The sequence below is a fragment of the Pantherophis guttatus genome, chromosome 2, assembly GCF_059756535.1.
Source record: "Pantherophis guttatus breed Tessera chromosome 2, ASM5975653v1, whole genome shotgun sequence".
NCBI lineage: Eukaryota > Metazoa > Chordata > Lepidosauria > Squamata > Colubridae > Pantherophis > Pantherophis guttatus.
This window is the reverse complement of record NC_142064.1, coordinates 254,763,358-254,768,298: the sequence shown is the minus strand read 5'-3', so window position 1 is coordinate 254,768,298 and position 4,941 is coordinate 254,763,358.

Here is a 4,941-nt window from a genome sequence, read left to right as displayed (position 1 = left end):
GTTTTTCAGACCGTTTTCAGGCTGTTTTTCAGGGCCATTTTCAGGCTGTTTTTCAGGGCCATTTTTAGGCTGTTTTTCAGGGCCATTTTCAGGCTGTTTTTCAGGCCATTTTCAGGCTGTTTTTCAGGGCTGTTTTCAGGGCCATTTTCAGGCTGTTTTTCAGGGCTGTTTTCAGGCTGTTTTTCAGGGCCATTTTCAGGCTGTTTTTCAGGGCCATTTTTAGGCTGTTTTTCAGGCCATTTTCAGGCTGTTTTTCAGGGCTGTTTTCAGGCTGTTTTTCAGGGCCATTTTCAGGCTGTTTTTCAGGGCCATTTTTAGGCTGTTTTTCAGGCCATTTTCAGGCTGTTTTTCAGGCCGTTTTCAGGCTGTTTTTCAGGGCCATTTTCAGGCTGTTTTTCAGGGCCGTTTTCAGGCTGTTTTTCAGGCCATTTTCAGGCTGTTTTTCAGGCCATTTTCAGGCTGTTTTTCAGGGCCGTTTTCAGGCTGTTTTTCAGGGCCATTTTTAGGCTGTTTTTCAGGCCATTTTCAGGCTGTTTTTCAGGCCGTTTTCAGGCTGTTTTTCAGGGCTGTTTTCAGGGCCATTTTCAGGCTGTTTTTCAGGGCTGTTTTCAGGCTGTTTTTCAGGGCCATTTTCAGGCTGTTTTTCAGGCCATTTTCAGGCTGTTTTTCAGACCGTTTTCAGGCTGTTTTTCAGGGCCATTTTCAGGCTGTTTTTCAGGGCCATTTTTAGGCTGTTTTTCAGGCCATTTTCAGGCTGTTTTTCAGGCCGTTTTCAGGCTGTTTTTCAGGGCCATTTTCAGGCTGTTTTTCAGGGCCGTTTTCAGGCTGTTTTTCAGGCCATTTTCAGGCTGTTTTTCAGGCCATTTTCAGGCTGTTTTTCAGGGCTGTTTTCAGGGCCATTTTCAGGCTGTTTTTCAGGGCTGTTTTCAGGCTGTTTTTCAGGGCCATTTTCAGGCTGTTTTTCAGGCCATTTTCAGGCTGTTTTTCAGACCGTTTTCAGGCTGTTTTTCAGGGCCATTTTCAGGCTGTTTTTCAGTGCCATTTTTAGGCTGTTTTTCAGGCCATTTTCAGGCTGTTTTTCAGGCCGTTTTCAGGCTGTTTTTCAGGGCCGTTTTCAGGCTGTTTTTCAGGGCCGTTTTCAGGCTGTTTTTCAGGCCATTTTCAGGCTGTTTTTCAGGCCATTTTCAGGCTGTTTTTCAGGGCCGTTTTCAGGCTGTTTTTCAGGGCCATTTTTAGGCTGTTTTTCAGGCCATTTTCAGGCTGTTTTTCAGGCCGTTTTCAGGCTGTTTTTCAGGGCCATTTTTAGGCTGTTTTTCAGGCCATTTTCAGGCTGTTTTTCAGGCCATTTTCAGGCTGTTTTTCAGGGCCGTTTTCAGGCTGTTTTTCAGGCCGTTTTCAGGCTGTTTTTCAGGCCATTTTCAGGCTGTTTTTCAGGGCCGTTTTCAGGCTGTTTTTCAGGCCATTTTCAGGCTGTTTTTCAGGGCCGTTTTCAGGCTGTTTTTCAGGCCATTTTCAGGCTGTTTTTCAGGGCCATTTTTAGGCTGTTTTTCAGGCCATTTTCAGGCTGTTTTTCAGGGCTGTTTTCAGGCTGTTTTTCAGGGCCATTTTCAGGCTGTTTTTCAGGCCATTTTCAGGCTGTTTTTCAGACCGTTTTCAGGCTGTTTTTCAGGGCCATTTTCAGGCTGTTTTTCAGGGCCATTTTTAGGCTGTTTTTCAGGGCCATTTTCAGGCTGTTTTTCAGGGCTGTTTTCAGGCTGTTTTTCAGGGCTGTTTTCAGGCCAAAAATGACCCCAAAAATGCCCCAAAAGCGGCCAAAAAACAGGCATGCACATGCCAGCCAGCTAGCCTTCAGGTTTCTGGTGCTCTGGCATGCGTACATGCACACATGTTCCAGTTTGGGCACTCAGTGCCAAAAAAGTTTGCCATCACTGATACAGATAGTCCTTGACTTACAACCAGATCTAGTGACCTTCAAAGTTACAACTGACACTGAAAAGTGACTTACGACAGGTTACGACTGTTTTCCACACCCCCTTCCCATAGTCACATGATCAAAATAAATGTGGATACCTGGCAACTGGCTCGTATTTATGACGGTTGCAGTGTCCCCGGGGTCATGTGATCAGCTTTTGCAACCTTCTGACAAGCAAAGTCAATGGGGAAGCCAGATTCACTAAACAGCGTGTTACTAATTTAACAACTGCAGTGATTCACTTAATAACGGTGGCCAGGAAGATCGTAAAATGGGGCAAAACTCACCTGACAACTGTCTTGCTTAACAATGGAAAATTTGGGTTCAATTGTGATCCTAAATCAATGAGACACATTGCAGTTGTTCTCCACGAGGGGGCACTGATGTACAAATATGAAGTTAAATTGCTATTCATCTTTAGAAATGAATTACAAGACTACTAGGAAAAGCTGGGGATAATGGGCTTTGCAGCCCAATGGCTCTGGAGATACTAAATTAGAGAAGGCTGACCAAAGAAATCACATTTCTCTTTTACACCTGGTTAAAAGACAAAGAAGGGCCTTCGTTTTGGTTTCTCACACAATATAATCTATACATTACTATCCACGTAAACTTACGAAACTTCTAAACTATGACTTGTTTAGAAACCTGCTTGCCTGAAGAAGCAACAACTAGACGGCTTTGCACAATAGACTAAGCCACAAACCATAGTGAAGTGCAGTTCCACAGAATGTTCAGCCAAAAAAATGACCAACTGTGTTAAAGCAAAGGTGCTTTTTTCAAGAGGAAACTGGACTTTCTGGTTTTTCTTTGAAAACGTTTTGCTTCTCATTCAAGAAGCTTCTTCAGCTCTTAATTGGTTGGGGGGCTGGGGATGGAAGGATTTATACTTCTTGAAGACAGCTGGTCATTGGCATTCTTTTAGCCGGTTTGTTGTTAAGGCCACCTGGAGGTTTATTTGTGTCCTCAGGGTCACCTGAGTGGTGCAAATGGATGTGGAGCCTTCTTGGAACTGTTGAAAGGACTGTGTTGTAGATTGCAGATAGATGATGTTGTATCACTCCCTCTCTGTTGAGAGAGGGCTGTTCAATTTTGACATAGATGGCCTCTTTGACCCCTCTTTCAAACCACCGATCCTCTCTGTCCGAAATGTGAACTTTGCTGTCTTCCAAAGAGTGGCCTTTGTCTTTTAAATGCAGATGGACTGCTGAATCTAGTCCTGATGTATTTGTTCTCCTATGTTGTGCCATGCGTTTATGAAGTGGCTATTTTGTTTCCCCAATGTACAGATCTGCACATGGCTCACCACTCACTTTTGGGAATGCTGCAACAGTTGTAAGTGTTAAAAATGGTCATAAATCACTCTTTTTCAGTGCCGTTGAATGGTCACTAAACGAACGGTTGGACAACAAGGATTACCTGTACAAAGTTGGTTGGAGAAAGAAGTAGCTGGAAAATTATCCTTTGTATTTGATGTTTATGACTTGAGTTGCTCTTTCGGTGAAAAGCGAGGGAAATTAACAATAATAACTGTATTTGCCCCAGAGCCTCAGTCAAGAAAACAATGTGTTTCTAGTTATAATGGCAGAATGAAATGAACCCTAAGATATTCTAAGCTTTCTCTTGGATTTTGTTTCCAGCACTTATCTCACCCTCCGGTGGAAAAGGATATTGGAGCCCAGAAATAGTTAATAAATAACTTAGTTCAAAACTTTCCTTGAGGATTAATGAGGTGTGACCGACTCATAATGGGATATGACAGAGACAAATGGTTGAAAGGGAAGAATTGATGAATAATGGGGCAATTTCTTAAGTCCTCTTTTGTAGACCCTTAATATTGGGATTCATTTATATATTCCCAAAACTTTATGAAGACGGAGGGTTTAAGAACTGGCTGCAAGCTTTCTGTGAAACCTCCTCAGCCATTGGCTGGGCTGCTATGATGTCACAGAAGCGCCCACTGATCAGTGTTTCTCATTCCTTGGCACCTGGCTGAGGAATTCTGGGAGTTGAAGTCCACATATCTCAAAAGTGATAAGGTTGAGAAACAGAGCCACAGATTCCAACTGTTGGGAATTAAAGTCATAGAAGACGCAGTCATTGCAAAAAAGAAAAAAAAAGGAAAATTTACTTAATAAGGTACAGCGGCCAATTCTTTTATGTTCAATTAATCTTGCCAATGTATGGGCGGGTGGGAGGAGGGAAGGCTTTGATTTATAATCCAAAATATAATATGAAAAACAGATAAGCTGACCAAGCTTTTACACTTGTGGAAACTTTGTGGTTTTTAACAATCAAGATGCAAGAGCTGGACTTGTTCATGGTGACTGGCTTAAAACTCTAGAAATCCTAAATCCAGAGTTAATATCTATTTGCTTCCAAGCTGGTACTAACAGGAAAGATTTACATGCTGTGCTAGGAGTGAGGTTTCTTTTGCCCTGATTTGCTATGTAAACTCAAAGTGATATTCTTCCTACCGAAAATTGCCAGTCATTGTCTACAAATAGTAGCGCAGGGTTTATCCATTTGTTTATGATCTGCTTTTCTACTACAGAGCACTCAAAAAAAAATCAAAAATAAAATAGAAGCAATGAGAAGCAAAGGAAAACAACATACTAAGCCATCATGGCCTATTTAAAGGCATGAAATGTATCATAGCATACTGATTGATTGTCATTTACGTAAGAACTCAGAATGACCAAACATGAAATTTGGTAGAAAAAAGGGGGAGTGTAGAAACTGAAATGTTGACCTGAAGTATAGATTGAAATATGGAGAGGAGAGGGGAAGGGAGGGGAGGGGAGGAGAGGAGAGAAGACCAGAGGGGAGGGGAGGAGACTGGAGGGGAGAGGTGAGGAGGGGAGGGGAAGAGGGGAGACAGGAGGGGAGGGGAGGAGACCAGAGGGGAGAGGGGAGGAGGGGAGGGGAGAGGGGAGGAGGGGAGGGGAAGGGAGGGGGGAGGGGAGAAG